Source organism: Sphaerodactylus townsendi, linkage group LG07, assembly GCF_021028975.2.
Source record: "Sphaerodactylus townsendi isolate TG3544 linkage group LG07, MPM_Stown_v2.3, whole genome shotgun sequence".
NCBI classification, from domain to species: domain Eukaryota; kingdom Metazoa; phylum Chordata; class Lepidosauria; order Squamata; family Sphaerodactylidae; genus Sphaerodactylus; species Sphaerodactylus townsendi.
The window spans coordinates 62,107,077-62,126,035 of NC_059431.1; the positions used below are offsets into that span (position 1 = coordinate 62,107,077).

At 40.8% G+C, this 18,959-nt stretch overlaps 1 protein-coding gene across 4 annotated transcripts in view; it reads right to left on the bottom strand.

Annotated features, from left to right (window-relative positions):
- Window positions 1-18,959, bottom strand: part of MARCHF3 (membrane associated ring-CH-type finger 3) — a 109,413-nt gene that overhangs the window by 52,656 nt on the left and 37,798 nt on the right. Inside the window, exon 2 of one of the 4 annotated variants that reach the window (XM_048504303.1) lies at window positions 5,339-5,454. The exons of the other annotated variants lie outside the window; for them this stretch is intronic. The gene's annotated coding sequence lies outside the window, so the exon portion shown is untranslated. The remainder of the gene's footprint in view (window positions 1-5,338; window positions 5,455-18,959) is intronic. 4 annotated transcript variants of the gene reach the window in all.

Sequence of the window (18,959 nt, forward strand, 5' to 3'; positions counted from 1 at the left end):
TGTTGGTCTTTAAAGTGCTACTGGACTCGAATCCAGCTGTTCTACTGTAGACTAACACAGGTCTAGGTGTTCAGCAACATTCCTTCCAGATTGATAAAGTAACAGGAAAAAATCAGAAGCTAATTTATTTAATTCATATCACAGGTTTGTCCAAGAAGGCAGCATGCAAGGTATCCTTCCCCAACTTATGCTAACAACCCTGTGAGTTTGGATCACACTAAATGTGATTGCCACAAGATGAACTGTTTCATGGCTGAGTGGGAATTTGAAGCTACCTACAAACTATACTTCTGCTGCATTGCTTGCCACCAAATATTTACAATATGCAGTCATTCTGGAACTGATACAACAATGAAATATGAACTAATTTCCTTTCAGATCACATATCTCCAGCTTCAAATTCTGACGAGAAAGATATTTTCAGCTCAGTTGGTCAGAGCAACTGAACAGAGCTTTGGGGTGTTAACACCCTTATAGTAGTAACTTGTCTATATAGTGCAAGTGAAAAAATATGTTCTATAATGAGGAATTAACTGCTTAAGATAAGGGCATAAGGCAATCGCTTGTGACTATTTTTGATTAATTGCACATTTCCTACGCATACCTATGTGTCACTGTACTTCTCACTGTTTTAATTCAAGTCATTCTCTACCAATGAACATTTTTTTGCCTTGTAAAACTGTATAATGAAATCCATTTGCAAGGAACATCACTTCATTACATGCATAGTTTATTGACTATTATACTACAAAAGGGCCTAGCAGAACAGTGGAATCGAATAGCAGAACATATGATATACACAAATCCCACCAATTTTTTCAAAATTATAAAAAGACATGAAACTAGAGGAGCAAACTACATATTGCATACAGATGCATGCTATGGTGGCTCAATTGACATTTTGTTAAGAAAAGCAACTGGGAAGGCTGCAGTTTTGTGTGAGAAAGGAGAATGCTTAGACTCCTATGTCTGCAGAATGATTTCACTATTAATTGTACCCAAGTTACTACCCTGGGCTCCAGAGATACGTTTATCCCAGTCTCATCAAATCTCAGAAGCTAAGCAGTATGGAAGGTCACCACCAAGGCTGTCCAGGGCAGGCAAATTAAAACCGCATCTCTTGCCTTGAAAATCCTACAAAGTTGGCATAGATGGGCTGTGACTTGATGGCACTTTATACCACCACCAGCAAAAACACGTGAAGCCCTTTGGCAGGAAGGCATTTGGGAGTATGAGTATGTACAAAACAATCTTCATATTCATAGGAGATATGTCTTGAAAGTATGTGTTCTGAAGTCTCAACATGCTGTAGTATTTGGGACATCAGGAACTGTCTACAATCCAGAGACTCCAAAGTTCTACAAGAATCACCTCTCACTTCTCCGAGGACAGGTTTTCCTAGTTTACATATCTTATCTGGCTAAGCCGTACCTACTATTTCTAGCGTACCGATCCATCAGTTACAACTTGTCTTTTCCCCTTGTTTTTGCTTTTACAGTGCCATTCTAAGTAAAGTTACATCTTTCTAAGCCCACTGATTTCAATAGATGTAGAAACTGCAACTCTTCTAATAATAACACTATTACACACTAATTTGTACAGTTTCTGGTAGGGCGATGTCCTCAATAACTACAATTTCTTAGCTAAATTCTCTTCTATCGAACTGTGATAGTCATGTGTGTGCATGCACATGTGTGAGTGAGTGAGACTGTGTCTTCCTAAACTATTCTCAGTCAATTGAAGTCAATGGGCTAGGAAGCAGAGGCGTTCCTCCCATTGGGCGAAGTGGGCAGTTGCCCTGGGCGCAGCCCTGTGGGAGGCGCAGGTTTGTTTGTGGGATTTTTTGTATTTTCAGTGTTTTTCCATTTTTGGCCTGCAGAGGGTGCAGTTTTTAGGCTAGCTAGCAGCACCAAAATTTCAGGGATGTTTTGGGAGACTCTCCTGATGCTATCACCCAGGTTTGGTGAGGTTTGGTTCAGGGAGTCCAAAGTTATGGGCTCCCAAAGAGGGTGCCCCATCCCCCATTGTTTCCAATGGGAGCTAATAGGAGATGACGCTACACCAAACCTGGGTGGTATCATTAGGGGAGTCTCCTAAAGATACCCTGAAAGTTTGATGCTGCTAGCTTAACAATTGCACCCCTGCCAGCAGGCACCTCCCAAATTTCCCCAGATTTTCCTTTTAAATCCCCCCGCCTTTGACATGGATTTAAAAGAGGAGAATCCTGAGGTCTAGTTTAAACATTGCAAGTGATGCTGTTTCAGGGTGGGGAGAATCCACCCCAAAATAGCATCACTTCCAATGTTTAAACTAGAACTAGTCTCCCTTTAAGGTGGATTTAAAAGGAGAATCTGGGCTCCCTAGTTTAAACACCATTGAAAATGATGCTGTTTGGGGGTGGGTTCCAACATCAGTTGTTTAAACTAGGGAGCCCAGATTCTCCTTTGAAACGTTGAAAGTGATGCTGTTTCCCCCAACTGGGGGTACTGGATACAACACCATAAAATGTTTTCATAGGAGTAATAAAACATTTTGAAAGCATTTTGAAAATGTTTTCAAAAATTATTTCTGCTGTGTGGCATGGCTTATTGCTGTGCTCAGATTTGTGAGTTGGGGCATGTTCTATAATGTGATGGTGACTTTAAAACAACCTGGTGTAAAAAATCATTGCTTGGTCACAGTGGGGGAGGGTGGCTGCCCATGGGGGGCACCAAACTCCAGTTTGCCTAGATACGCCACTGGGCGTAGCTACAGGGGGATGCGCGTTGCATTGGGCACGCGCCTGGGGGGGGCATCAAACTCAGGTTTTGCCCAGGGCTACAGTTTGCCTAGTTACACCACTGAGCACCAAGTAGCCTTAATAAATGTGCTGTGTTAGTAATTGAGTGGTGGTCCTATCAGGTATAAACACTGCCTGTCTTATCTTAAAAGAAATGGACAAAGTAGGGTTTTCTATCTAGCAACCTCTTGTCTGTCTTTGAACTTGACTGTCAGACAAAGTAATTTGGAGGAAAAAAAATATACCAATGGCTTGTAAATACCACTGCTATGATTTCTTCCATAGCAGTGAATGACTCCTTTCAAACTCTTATGGTGAAAAGAAACACTTCAATTAGAGATGGTGTTTGAGATGTTTTTGTAAAAGGACTGACTGAGAATTCAAAAGGTAGGCATTCTAGGACATGGAACATATTTTAAAACTTATTCTCTTTTGCTAATTCTGTTTAGTGATTGGATTTTGTTTGTTGTCATACCCAATTCTAAAGGAGACGAAATCAGGTGGGCAGTGGAATGTGTGATGGGTGCAATGTTTGATGGATGAAAAGGGGAGAAAATAGACCTTGTATGACTTGTGTGTAATGAATGGACATTTTTCCTCACTATCAGAGAAATTTTGGTACATATGTTTGTTTCAATGGTGCTTTCTAAATTCTTCCATTTGGATAACATGTTGTATAATCTGGAAAGTAAATCAAGGTTTGTTACTTATGACAAAGTTGAAGCTTTCCAATAAAAAGTAATTACAGCCACATCCAAGGGTGTTTGGGAGGCATGGCCAAGTGTGGAGCTGACATTAGTTGGCTTCCACCCTGGCTCCACCCTGTGGAGCTGATGTTAGTTGGCTTCCACTCTGGATACACAGTGGGGCTTGGATTGGTACCCTTTTGGGTGGCATAAATCCACTGAGTCCAATGGAGGGCTTTTTGACTGCAGAGAGGTTTTGCTGTGCATTTTGTCTCCCCAAGAAACTGAAAAACCCTCTAGAGGCAGCAGAGTGGCCATGGAGGGCTCTGGATTGGGCTGCCCATGAAGTCAGTAAGGCAAAACTGACACGCAAGCTCAGTTTCCAGTTCATTTGTAAGATAAGTTTTTGTTTTGTTTTGTTTTTACCATGCCTGGGTGTACTCTGCATTTCCCGCTCAGAAACTAGTTGACAGATGCTAAATATGGAAGACTCTTCTAAGAGGATGAAGTAATGGCTGCAGAACTATGTGAGACTTTTATAACTCAACCTCATTTTCTGTGAGGGCACAAACCCAAAGCAAAGTGGAAGAGTCACTGCTTTGAGGAATACTTTTTTTTGTTTTGTGTTGTGTTGCGTACAAGGAAGCATGTTAAGTTTTAAAAATATATAGAAGACACCTTGAAATTCACTCCCATGATGAAAATGATCAGTGTTTATTTGCAATTTGCACATTAATATCCCAAGGTGCTCTTCTGTTGCTAGCAATTCTGACTACAAATGACAGATATTGTGGTGAGACTCCTAAGAAGGGCAGCAGGAGGAATTAACTATGCATTCTGATTGGTAATAGGACCCTGGGAAGGGAAGTAAAAGGCTAGCTGAAGTTTGTTGGGTCAGGAGGGGGCAATGAAATTCACCCAGTGAAAAGATGAAGTAGCGGAGACATGATAGAGGTTCATAAAACCATCCCATGTACGGGATGAATAAAGTGGATAGAGAGGGTTTTTTCTTCCTCTCCCATAATACTAGAACTTGAGCCATCCAATGAAATTATTGACAAATAGGTTCAGAGCAAACAAAAGGAAGCACTTCTTTACTCAATTAGTAATTAAGCTGAATAATTCACTATCAGTATTCTCATGGCCAAATGACCTTGTTCAAAGGTGATTGTTGATTCAAGTTTACTGAGACAATGTGTATGAAGATTTTTCCAGTTTGTTATTATTGTTTTTAATAATATCCTGCTTTTCCTCAGTGAAACTCAGGGTGGCACACATTGGTTTCTAAAGTTTCTTTCTAAGTACTGACTAGATACAGACCAAAAAGGTTTGGAATTATTACCTTCTAACCATTCCCTAGGCCAGTGGATGAATACTAAACACTCATATATGCTGAGCTATTCTAAGGGCATCATCCAACTTCAATCTGGTATTATAAATTTTTGCTTGATGAATTAATAACCCACACTGAAGTTACTAAATATAAATCCTATAGTTTGCAGCTGATGTCAGGATGGGCCCATTGGCTCATCCCGCCCTCCCCCTTCTAGCCTTCCAGGAAACAAAAGCCAAGATGCAGCCACAGCTCTCCAAGGTGTGGCCAAGCCCTGCCTTTTGCAATGTTAACTTTGTATCTGAATGTTGGTATTCTTTCCTTTGTTATTTTACTGTAACTGCGACCCTTGGGCCCGGCTAGGGGGCAGGCCAAGGGCAGCAGGGATTTAAGGTTTTGTTCTTCCTATATTCCTCAGAATTCGTCTATCCCTCGCATGCTTCAGTTCTCAATAAAGTCTTACTTTTAAAAAACAAACAAACTACAGGCTGCTTTATTTTGGGACTGCAGTCTCACAGCTGAAATCTATGAGCAGCTTACCTCAAAGTAGATTTATTAATGTCTGTTGAACTGCCTTGGCATGAACCATCATGGCCTCCTTTGTTCGCAGTGCTGCAGTGGTATCTGTGATGTTTTTATGAATATGGGTTCTTTTGCTGCCAATAGTAACAAACCAAATTACCAACACACTCTGCATTTATCACATTAAAATGTTGAAGAGCAATACTGTTTATCCATTGCCAGATGCTTTGCAAACATGTAAAAGCTCATAGCTGGCAGAATGATACTGTTGTAAGTACAATATGGGTAGACATTTGGTTTCCAAAATGCTGAAAAAAGGCACAACAATGGCATATGGTCAGTCTGTCTTGTTTTCTTATCATCTATGTAAGACTCCAGTTTGCATTTTTCTACAAGGGTGCAAAAATAAAAATGAAAGCAGACTTCACATTTCATTTTCTTTCATAGTAAACAAACAGGATACATTTACATTTTTACTACTGACAGTTGTCAGCTTGTGAGGGGAGATGGTAGAGAGATCATGCTGGAGGAACTGCATAGAGATGCAACATACTCAACTCTCATTTCTTAAACATGAAGCAAAGATCAGGGGTCCACCCAGAAGCCTTTCAAACATATTCCTTGTTACCAAACTCAGCATTTTTACATTACACTACACTGTAGCTCATTGTAACTGGATTTTGAGGTCTGGGACATAAAATGAACACCTACTTGTGACTTCATAACAATCACTACCCCCCCCCCCCAAAAAAAAAGACTGGTGATAATTGTGAATTGTATTTGTAACAAAAAATTCTTGATATTTCCAGTTCCTGTCTAACATTAGTTGGACATGAGTGGATCAAATCCAGAAGAACTTAAATCATATTTTAATTTATTCCATTGATGTAAGCAGTCTTTTTGCATCATGCCATAAAAGCACAATCAACGTGAATTATTCCGTGGGTCCCACTTTTATTGTATCCGCAACTAGTATAGGTTTCTGAGAACAGTACAAACAGCACAAGGGAATTATATTACGAAAGCAAAGTGGCATTGAAGCCAAGGGCAGCACGGAAGTGTGTAAGCAACCTTCTGAGGCACAAATCATGAAGGATGGCAGGAAGTGCCCCCTTTACATCTCTAGGAAGGCAAAGACTTCTTGAAGCTGAATTGCAATGGGCTCTTTATTGCATAAGCATTAGTGTTCTAATGCTTGGTGGCTGTTGCATAAAACCAGGATGACAGAGTCTTCTTTATGGAGAAGAGAAAGTAGCTGAAGCAAGCCTCAGCCTCAGAAAGTGGTTCCATACTGGAGGTGGGGGCATGGGGGGCAATAGGCAGTGGAAACTAAGGCAATTGTAGTGAAAAAATCCAGTTTTTAGGAGGGTAGTGAGAGAAGCTGAGAAGTAATATGGGGCCTCTTTACAGATCATATGAGATACAGTGAACTGCATGATTGTGTGACATGAGAAAAAGTGGCATATCATGTAGAAAACTGTCACATGGATACATATACCCAGTTTCCATGGACATTTCAACATCTCTTTTCCCTTTCTTATGAAGGGCTGAGAATCTGTGTATTATAAGGATTTTATTTGTTTAACTAAAGCATTTCTACCCAACCAAGGCGGTTTAAGACAGCTTAATATTTCCTTCAGTTTGATGTTGACATTTTCTTCACTGATGCTAAATAGCATGTCTGACTTTATCCTCTTCTTTATCTGTTTTGTTAAATAATTAGCCTCTAAATTGTTATCATATTCATATGATCAAACCATATTCATCTCCCCAGCACTAAATCCATATTGCCCACTAATTATCATAAAGATATAGATTTTTTATTTTAGATAGGCTTCAGGTTTGTGCTTTTTAAATTTTAGCCGAAAAGTTTTTTATAGCAGTTGGAAAGATTCACTGTGTTTTGTGCCTTTGAGCACACGCCATGAAGCCATCCTTTTGGATCATTATTTCCATCTGATTAGGAGAGCTGGAAATAAACAATAGCCTTTAGCACCAGGAATTCACATTATGTTACAGTGTAGCTCTTTTATTGTGTCTGAAATCCAACAATTCCTCACTTCTCTCCCCCTCTTTCCCCAGCTGTGGGTATAACGAACCTAGAAGGAGGGAATTATAGGAAAGTATAAACTCTAGAGGAAACAATCTGCTCAACCAGAGCTGCTTTTGACAGACCATTAAACAGATTGACATCACATATGAATAACCCAGAACAATGCCCAGATGGTGTGGGAACTGTAATTAACCAAGAGCAATTCAGCCATCTCAACTGTATGAATAGCAAACTTGAGAGAATTAAAAGTGCATAGGGGGAGGGGATGGAATCCTGATAATTATACATAAATGGGATACTGCCATGAAATGAGGATCTTTCAAAGTTTACAAGTATAATGGGGAGTTTTCTAAACCTGTTAGTAGACAATTTATATCTATATGTTTATGTACTCGTGATCTTGCTTAATTAAGATAATTCCCACACCTTTGATATATTTGTATAGTGCAGCCATATATTTTGTCATCTTTTTCGAAAAGATGAAGCAAGAATGAGTGGCAAAAAGCCCCTGAACAGATTTAGTAGTTCATGTGTGGCAGTGATACTCTGGCTACTTTACACGCCCCATTAAACTTGTCATGAAATGCCCTCGCAAAAACAATTCCTTCCTCATTCCACAGTTCCTAGGTTTGCTGAATTATTTTATGTGGATTGTTTTATTCAGAGTTATTACCAACCATATTACTGAAGGGTCAGGATGGATACCAACTGTAAATAAGCCTCTCTTTTTTGACAGTGTATAAAACTCACATTTAGGATGCATATAAAGAGGCTAGATCCTGTGATCTGTAGAAGCAAGACTCATGGATTTTTCCCAAGTTCTCCTCCTGCAAGCCACCCTTTTTAACCCTAGGAACATTTATTCCTATCTGAGAGCCCACATGGTAAGTGCGGAGGATGGAGAGAGGCAAGAGGATGGGATTGCTCCCCCCCCCCCTTATCAACCGAGCTGCGCTGGTGAAAGAGAAGATTGTAGCATCCTGACTATTGTGTTTGCAGGTTCTACAACCCTGGGAGTAAACTTTACCAAGATCAGAAATGACTGTTGGGGGGGAGGGGAATGGAGGAAAGACCGTGACCCTCAGCACCTTCTGTGTTTTTAATTAAATAATTAATAATTAAATAATTAATAATGAAATAACATTTCATTTACTTGTGATACTTGTATACTGTTTTCCCTGTATTTTAAATCAGTTTCTAACAAAACCATCGTTTAAACGAAATCTTCAAGTGTTCCATGGGCATAGGCATAGGCATAGAGAAAATGCTGAGATCAGTGTTGCATTCTAGTCAACATTTGGGGCAGAGAAACTGATGGTAGTAAACATAACGCTTTCTGTCGATTGGAAACAAAGGATGTGATGGGTGAGAATGAGATGATAGACAGAAGTATGGGATAGGATCAAGGTTAATGGCTATGCAAGTGAACTGATGGGTAGAAATTACTTTGAATAGAAGTCAGTTGGTTAGTAGTATAGGTCCATTTCGGCCTCCCAGGTTTCCTTCTTTTCAGGACTATCTTCTTCTGTATGTTAGAGATTAAAACATCTGTTTATCTTCCCACTACACTGGTTTACGTTAATGAAAGTCCAGAACAGGGAACAGTAATGAAAACCCTTTTCATTTCAGTAGGCTAAACTTTTGGGACATCTTTCTCAGAATATCAAGTAGCAAAGTATGATTTAAAGATATGGACTACTTTTTGAGAATGAATATTTATGCAGATGTGATACATAACTTAATTTCTATTCCTAGATTTCCCAATCCTAGATGACTCAAGTTGAGTTGCCAGCAAGGCACAGTGAATAAGAGCTGTAGATTCTAATCTGGAGAAATGGGTTTGATTTCCTACTCCTTCACATACAGCTTGCTGGCTGACCTTGGCCTAGTTGCAGTTCTCTCAGAACTCTTTCACATCTACCTTCCTCACATGGTGTCTGTTGTGGGAGGGGAAGAGAAGCAGGGTATAAAAACCATTGCATTGAAGCAGGGTATAAAAACCAAACTTCTCTTCTTCTATAAGAAGACAGATAACTCCTCTCTGACCTGCATATTCACAGTAAAAATCAATGAGGGAAAAGGATGAAATGAGGGTGCCAAAGCCACTCACATAATGTATTTGTCCACATATAAAATAAGTGTGTGTGTGGTCTAAGCTAGTCTCAGAACATGGGTAGTCCTTGAAGTGCCAACACTCCTTAATTTAGGTATAAAAGTATGCTTTACTGACTTAACCCAAATCAAACCAGTATGAACCCAAATGGTCAGTTCTACACATTCCCAGGCAAATATCAAAGAACTTGCAATAGTACCAGCTGCGTAATCAATATTTTTAATTCTCAAGGTGTTTTTTAAGCAATCTTTTCGAAGTAAACTGACTTACAGATAAGTCAAACTGTTCACCTCTTTAATAGGCATCTATAACAATTGTTGAATAAGTGAGTAGATCAAATAGTTTTACAAATTTGTGGTGTCATTTTGCATTGAAAAACACTGCTGTTCAGAATTAAAAACACTTCTTGGCTTAAAGAGATGGTTATGATGATGCAGTGTTTCATGCACCCAGATATGTCCATGCTTCAGGATTCATCTGTGATACCTACACAGTTTTCATTTAACCACAAACATGGTTGTAGTGGCAGTAGTTAAAGGACAGCAAGGTGTACAATAAGATAGGGCCAAAACTGAATTAGATACAGAAGTTTCTTTTTGAAATGAATTAACAGAATGAACAAAGAAAAACCTGCTGGATGCTTCCACTAGTATTTTAGAATGTAAAAATATGTTCCCATCAGGGATTCCACTCATCAGGAGGTGGGACCTTCATGTAGTATTTCTGCTCAGTAGGAAAGCAGTAAAAGTGGCCAAATGTTCAAGTGTGAACCTAGTTTATGTTTTAGCTTAGTCCACTGTTATTCTCCCTGGAGCCCAGAAGCTGGATAGTGAATACCTTGTCACCTTCTCATTTGGCTTTGAAGCCATACTAAAGTGTAATGTGCTAGCTTTTCAGAGAGCACCCTGTAAATGTGAAAGTCAAACTGAGGTCAGGTTTAGAGGAAATGATATGTTACACTAAATCAATGCGACAAGGGATCGAATAAAGCCTTTCCCATTTTTTTGAAACCCACTGGAAGTGAAAAGATACTTTATATAGATGGTGGAGTTTCAACAAAATACAGATTCACATGACTTTCTCCCTCATTGGATGTAGTGGAAAAACAGCCTTCAAATCCTCACTCAGCCACCCAGCCGTTATATTTCTGTGTTCCTCCTCCAGTGATAAGAGAGATTTGCCAAGATTCATGTTTCACTGAAGGCTGTTCCTGCTGAACTTGTGAGATAGCAGTTCATTACAAGATGGAATGGACTTATCATGAAATACACTGGAGCTTGAGCTGTTTGAACAGTTCCAGTTCACAATCTAATATACAAAAAGAATAAAACAAAATTAGTTCTTCACTGAGACATTGCTTACAGAGGGGAATGTTTAAAAAATCAATGCAACGCAATAGATAAATCAGTATGAGAACTGTCTAATCTCATGCGTGGCATTTTAGGCTAAAAATTAAAATCCCATAGTCAGCAATGGGTTTCTGATAAGCATTTCTTCCTGCTTCTGTTTTGTACTGCTGGGATTTAGGGGATCAGGTCCAGATGAGCCAGGGTTCTATGGAAGAACTGATTCAGACATAGAAATGTGTCAGAGAATTCTGTTTAACATATTTATTTAGGACATTCTTGTATGTATGTGTGAATATTTGTTCTTGACTTCATCTTATGCTCAGGATGCAGGGGCATAACGAGGCAGCCCCGGGCAAACTGTAGCCCTGGGCAAAACCTGAGTTGGATGCCCCCCCCCCCATGGGCGGCCACTCCACCACGACCAATTTTTTTTGCACCAGGACATTGGTACCTGCAGGGGGTGCATTTTTAGACATATCAGTACCAAAACTTCAGCATATCATCAGGAGACTGCCCTAATGATACCCCCCAAGTTTGGTGCAGTTTGGTTCAGGGGGGCCAAAATTATGGACCCTCAAAACTGTAGCCCCCATCTCCTATTAGCTCCCATTGGAAACAATGGGAGATAGGGGCACCCCCTTTGGGAGTCCATAACTTTGGACTCCCTGAACCAAACCTCACCAAACTTGGGGGGTAGCATAAGGACAGTCTCCTGATGATACGCTGAAATTTTGGTGCCGCTAGCGTAAAAACTGCGCCCCCTGCAGGCCAAAAATGGAAAACCACTAAAATAAACAAAAACCAACCCAGCATTTTGATGCCCCCCACAAGGTGATGCCCTGGGCAGCTGCCCACCTTGCCCAATGGGCATTACACCAGTGTTGGTGCTGCAAACTCCTATTGACAAGAAAGGAAAGCACTGTGGCCATGCTGCTTGCCTTGGTAACCTGAACAGTAAGTTGACCAAATGTGTTTGGTTAATGTGAAATGTAGAGCAAAAACACAATAAAGTACTGGTCACAATATTTCTTAATGGAGTTACAGTCTTTGAGATTCAGAGAGGATGATCTTTGACTCACATAAATGCTGCTTTCCCCCAAAGCAATAATAATTTACCTACAAGCACTCTAGACTCACTCAACTACCTGAATCTGTCAGACTATCTCAATTTAAATGTACCTACTTATCAAGAAAAGCATGTTGTTTGAATGTACCACCCTTTAGCAAACGTTCCTTATCTCTATCTGGTAGCAAAATGACTGAAACATTATCTTCCTTAGAAGCTATGAGAATATATTTCTAAATAATTCTGAATGCAGGAATTTCAAGTACCATATTACCACTTCCTATTGTAGTAGTCAAGATTTCATGCAGCTGAGAGGGGCCAGCAGAGTTCTCCAGAATGTAGTTGTGAGTTACTGACTTCCAGCAATGAACACAAAAAGATATAACTATCTTCTCCCAGAGCACATTCTGCCGTTGCTGCAATGCCTAAGTGAGAGACAGTGCACCTGGGATTTTACAAAGGTTCTCTTTCTTAGGCTTTTATGGGTTCTGGCTATGTCACAGAACCTATTGATACAAGTGGGGGATCTCACAGGAATTTTCCCCCTCAATTTCTTCTCTGCCTACTATTTCTGTTTCCTGAAGGACCCCATAAGTATCTTCCCTTTCCCTGCTTCCTTCTCTCCTTCCCACTCACCAGCCAACCTACTTTTATCTGATCCCTCAGCTTTTCACACACACACACCTCCCCCGGCAGTATCTCCTTGGAAAAAGTCTGGCCCAGTTGTGCTAGCCAGACTGGGACCAGTCGCACAGTGCAAAACCTGCAAGGACTAAAACAGTGATCTGCAATACATTGCTATAGAGCCAAATGTGACTTAGTACAAAATCAAATGTGATTATCCTCTGAAATATGAAATGTTTAAGTTAGGGTATATTAAATTGCTATATGGATAAGCTATGGTGGGAGACTTTCTGACAACCTGGTTTGTTCCCCACAGGTGCCTGAAGTGCCAGTAAGTGCCAATAACATTTTGGCTTCTTGGACCATGGTCTGTGATTCTATGAGCAAGGGATGGGTCACACCACACAGCTATAGGTGGGAACATTTTTGCTAGGAGGCTTATAAACCTGATCAGGAGGGCTTTAATCTGAGTTATGTTGGGGAAGGAAACAGTATTCAAGTGGGTTGTACCTGGTAGGAGGGCATTCAGTTACTTCCCTCAGGCGGCAATTACTTTTCTGCCAAGGGTACCATGCAGGGATATTTTTTCCAATGTATAAATACTCTTAGAATAAATTTGACCCTGACGTAACATTGCAGAGGTCTTATTAAAAAGTACAGATCCAGAAAGAACGATTCACAAAGTTCATTCTAGTTCCAAAATTCAGTTGTATAGAACTGATCTTCACGATTACCTCGACAAAGCAATATTAAGAGAATGCTATTTTAATTGCAAATGTGGTTCTTTTGAACAAAAGAAGCATATGGTCCCATAGGAGAAAAATAAGAGCCTTGTAAACAACAAAATGAAATTCCTGGCTTTTATTTAACTACCAAGCATTTTACTGCTCTATTAATTGAACCAAATTTAGTGTAGGCCTTAATCAGTCCTTTAAAAGTCCTACTTGCAGTTAGAGAGCTCTGTGCTGTACAAAGGGGTTCATACCTCATCCGGCACTTAATTTTGCAAACCTGATTTGAATGCAAAGCCCAGCCTTGTAATAGCCATTAACAAAGCTATTTTTCTTCCAGCTGTTGAGGGTTAGATGTGAAACATCCATTAAGAGAACAACTTGATGGCACGGCTGGCAAGGGTGCTGTAAAAAGAAAAAGAGCACCACAGCCCCAGAAAATTAATGTATCCTTCACAATAGAAAATAGAACTATCACCACCTTTTGCTACCAAATATTGATTATGCAGCAGTATGATAAGCAGAACCAAACATTTTCATTGCTAAGAAAAAAAGAGGTTATGTCCAGCACTCTGGGAAGGGCGAGAATAACCACAGAGAAGGACTTATATGGAACAAAACTGCAGTGTCAATATTTGTAAGTCCAATACATATGTCGCTAAGCACTTTATTCAGCCTTATCAGACTTCACATACAAGAAAACAATCCCCTCTTCTTTGCCTTGCCTCTTCCCTGAGAAACAGAGAGCATTCCCAAGAGCAACTGGATAATGAAAATATTAAGATCCCCAAAGATTCTCCCACTCAGGATTCTCCCCACTGCAGTATGCCTGAGGTCCTTCTCAAGCATCAACTGCAGGGAAGATGGACAGAAAGATGAAGATAAAAGGATAGGAAAAGCTCTATCTCTCCACCCCTACCCCCCACCATACATTCAAGAATATCTCTATATATAAAAAGCTAACCATCCGTTTGTTGGTGACTCCCTAACACCGAAATGGCTGGACGGATCGCCCCCAAATTTTCACATGACGTCCCTCCCTTTTGCGGGCAGGTAATTGAACCTTCAAATCGCCAAAAGTCCATACCTGAGCCAGGTAAAACGTCTTTTTCCTGGTGCACCAGGCCATGCAGCTGGCTCTGTTTAACTGTCACCCTTAGAATGTTCGTGCAGCCTGTCTGTCTGTGGTCTGAGGGCTTGGGATGAGGGCTTAGAATGTTCGCTCAGATGGGCAGAGATGAGCAGTGAAAACAGTAAATAGGTAATACTGGTAGGTAATACGAGTGGAAGTGAAACACATACACACTTTGCCGTGTGAGATGTCAGGTGGGGTTCCCCCCCACACACATGCAGGTAACTTTCACTCTCTGTGCCTCACCCAATACTACCACACAACACACATACTCTCATCCACATCCAGCTCATCCTCACACACCTCACTCTGCCCTCCCTCACATCCAACCACCACTTACCCACTTCCTCACCCATATTCGCCACAGCTCTCTTTTACTAAAAGCAAGCTGGAGTTTGCCTTTTTCTTCTAAGAAAATCTGCGGGGTGGGGGCGAACCAACACTACTGCCTCTGCTTCTTTTGCACATGGCCCTTTAAAAACCCAGGGAGCTGGCCTCGATCTGAGCGCCTCACCACCCTGCCTCTGCTGCCTGACTGGGATAGCCTCCTTGCCCCAGTTCTGCCTTACCCAAGCCAGGACTGTGCGTGTCAACCAGCCTCATGGACAGCGGGATTCGCACTCTGGATAGTTCCATTGCGGAATGGAAAGGGTTACCTTATACTAAAAACAAAGACTGCACCATATAATAATGTGAATTGAAAAGGGAAAGAGGGATTCCATTTGACCACCGAAGAAGAAGAAGAAGAAGAAGAAGAAGAAGAAGAAGAAGAAGAAGAAGAAGAAGAAGAAGAGGAGGAGGAGGAGGAGGAGGAGGAGGAGGAGGAGTTTGGATTTATATCCCCCCTTTCTCTCCTGTAGGAGACTCAAAGGGGCTTACAACCTCCTTGCCCTTCACCCCTCACAACAAACACCCTGAGAGGTGGGTGGGGCTGAGAGAGCTCTGAAAATCTGTGACTATCCCAAGGTCACACAGCTGGTGTGTGTGGGAGTGCACAGGCTAATCTGAATTCCCCAGATAAGCCTCCACAACTCAAGCTGCAGAGCTGGGAATCAAACCCAGTTCCTCCAGATCAGAGTGCACCTGCTCTTAGCCACTATGCCACTGCTGCTCCCAAAAGGCTATGCTGGGGATCATTGGACCTGCATGGACATCTGTGTGGGTTGCAGACTGTAATGAGAAGGACAATTGCCACAGCAACGCGTAGCTGGGCCCCGCTAGTGATGGTATAATATCAATTGGTAACTGTAGCATCAGGTTTTGTGCTACTATCTTAACCCTGTTGGCTCTAATCACAATGACCTTGACCAGCTATGCAGTTGCAAAAAATTACACAGTGACATAGCGCCAACAGGGAGGCCACACAGCCCAGAAAACCCACCAGAACCAGTCTTCTCCTCTTCTTTTCCTCCCACAGTAGAAACAAAAAGATGCAAGTCCCAACATCTCTTCCTCCTGCCTCAGCTAAGGGGGGCAGTTTTGAGAGAAAAATACCGTGAGCGCTGGCATCCCTGCCCTATCTATGTCTCAAGATTGTAATGTCCCATAACTGCTTTTGATTTTTTTAAAGGAATAGCTATCTGTAAGAATATTTAACAATAAATTTGGTCATCACACGAATTTGGTCAGTACCTCACTATTGATAACATATTGATTTAAATCAAGGAAATCTGGACCACTGATTTAGGTCATGTTTCCCATTCAAATGTCTCCTGAACAAGTACACTTGTTTGCAATTAAATAGAATATTCATACAATCTAGTAGCATAATCTAGATTTGTAAATTTTAGTTTTAAATCCCATGTATTGCAGAATTACATATACATTACAGGCACATGCAAGGATTTCAAGCAACATAACTTACTTCAGATCACATACACATCAATCTGTCTTATACTAGCCCTGTGTGGGCATGTCCATGTGTTGACCCATCATGCAAAAAGGGACAGCAGATACAAGCACACTGGCCTTGAATTGTCTGCATGGTGCAAATGTATGGAGGAAGTGGCCACGCTTGCAATCCCGCACTGCTAATTTCAAGAGGCTAATGTGTGCTATGGTTACAAGCCCAAGGCTGGGAACTAATGGGGTGGGGGGCTAGCTGGCACCATACATTATGTTTGCCATAAAATAAAACAGTAGAACTTCTGAAATAAAATAAAATAGGATAACTCCATGGATGATCCTAGTGATATTTGGGATAGCATCTTTGGCATCTCTCTAGAACTGAGAGTAACAGGAAGACCACAGTGTACAACACTTTTTTACTTTTGATGCTTAACCTCAAAAGTCATATTTTCTACATTCTTAACATAGTCTATTTGATTGTGGGTCTTACAATGCAGTTAAAAGCATTAATCGATTAATGGGCATGATCAACTAAAGCTTGCAGTTTTATAATGAGTATTTTATTATCAGATACATTTCTTTTCATATTTTTAATTGCCAAGCCAACTGCTGTGGAAAATTAGCTTATGGATTCCAGGCTGCATCCCCCCTTTTCCTTTAAGCTTTCTGCTTCTGCACTCCAGCTGCTGAGCTAGCACATATGGTAGTGACTTATATGAAGTACATCCAGCTGCATGACCCAAATGCCAAGTTCTGAACTGTATGCTTGTGAAACATAATAGGTCTCTGCTGAGCTGGTATTTTGCCTAATCCATTGTGACTGTCCCAGAAGCTACTGAAATGTCATTGTGATAACAAAGTGCCTTGTCTTTGGTAAACCTTCATTCTCAGATTAACCTAAATTGACTTTCAATATGCAAAATAGTATAATCAGGTTCTTAAATCTTTCACAAAGGGGCCTAACACTTCTGTGAGTACGCAAGCAAGCTCTCATCAGTAGTGGAAGAATGCTAAGGAGACACGTTGCTTGCTCACATCAGCACAGAGAGAATGCTATGTCCATATGTTCAAGGCCCATTAAGTATGCATTTCACAAAAAATCAGTCTTCTAATACTCACATTCATGCAATCAGCCAGAAAAATCAGTCATATTTATAGCTTACTTCTTCAATCTGCTCAACTCAATAAATTGGATGGGGGTGGGTGGGGAAGAAGGATGATGATGTTCCCAGGATCTATCTCTACATTCATGTTGCATAATTTTTACAAGAGCCTACACACATGCAAACTGCATACATATGTATTTTAAAACAACTCAGTGCAGTTTTTAAAACCATCAAGCAACCTTCCAACATCTTCTAAAACACCCTAAAAGCAGTGCCCTTCTCATGTCCTCAGAGTGTCTGTTCCATAAGTTCAGGATGCACAACTGAAAAGTAGGTGGCAAGTGGCAACCTTACATGGGAGTACAGTTAGAGGACAGTAATTGATGCATGGGAACACAGGGAAAGAGACCATCCTTCGGATATGTGAGTCTCAGGGACCTTCAGCTGAATTCAGAAGAAAACTGATAACCAACATAGCTGTTTTTAAATAGGCAAGATATGCCTCTATTAGCTAGCACCAACAATAATCATTCTATTGTATACTAAACCCAGGCATGCAACCAGGTTCAAATGAGCCAAGGGCAGATTTATACAGAAACTGTAGCTACTCTGCCACTATATCATTGCTATCTCATCATCGCTCCTGTTACTTCTATCTCATCACCATGAAAGTGGTTTCTGACTCAGAGGAACACAAGAAGAACACTGCTGGATCAGATTGCGGTCCATCTAGTTCAGCAACCTGCCTTACGCAATGGCCAATCAGTTCCCCTGGAGGTCCAATGACAGGTCATATAAGCTAAGGCTTTCCTTTGATGTAGCCTCCTGGCACTGGTATCTACTGCCTCAGAATGTGGAGGGTACTTTTAGTCACCATGGCTCCTCTATGAATCTATCTGATCCCCTTTTAAAGACATCTGTGCCTGTGGTCATCACTATATCTTCTGGCAGCAAATTCCACATTAGTGATACATATGATACAGGGTTCATGGGCTCACACATGGACATTGGAATATTGAGTACTGCGGCAGTATATTTAATATTGACTGCTTGAGTTTTGATATTTACTCCACTCAATAAACTTATCTTCACCCTATCCCTTATTCTCAGTACCTCTTCCAAATTTATGCAGGCACTCTTGTCACTTTGTCAAGAGTCCCTTTTTGCCATTTGTCTTTGTCACTGGTAAAAGTGAGGGCTTGTATAGCCTAAGCCAGCAGCTTCATTATCTGGAGCAGGAGAAAGAGAGATTTCTTTTACTTTAATTTGAATTTAACCCAACTTGGAAAGTGCACCATGTTCACACAGTTGTGTTTATAGGTGTCATACATACCCCTACATTCACTATAACATCCATTCTTGGGCCCATTCTGTCATGGTTCTTTTAATTTATTTTGACCTTGAATTCTCTATCCCAGGTTTTGAACTATTCTGATCAAAATTTCCATTTGAAGCAAATCAGATGGCAAATACATTACTAAACCGAACACTGTCTCAACCAGCAACTGAATCAAGTTTGCATCAGAATTCTAGCCCTTTGTCAGAGGTCCTTGATTTTAAGTTTCTCTCTCTGCATTCTATATCAAAGGCATATTAAGCAATAGAACAGATGTGTTG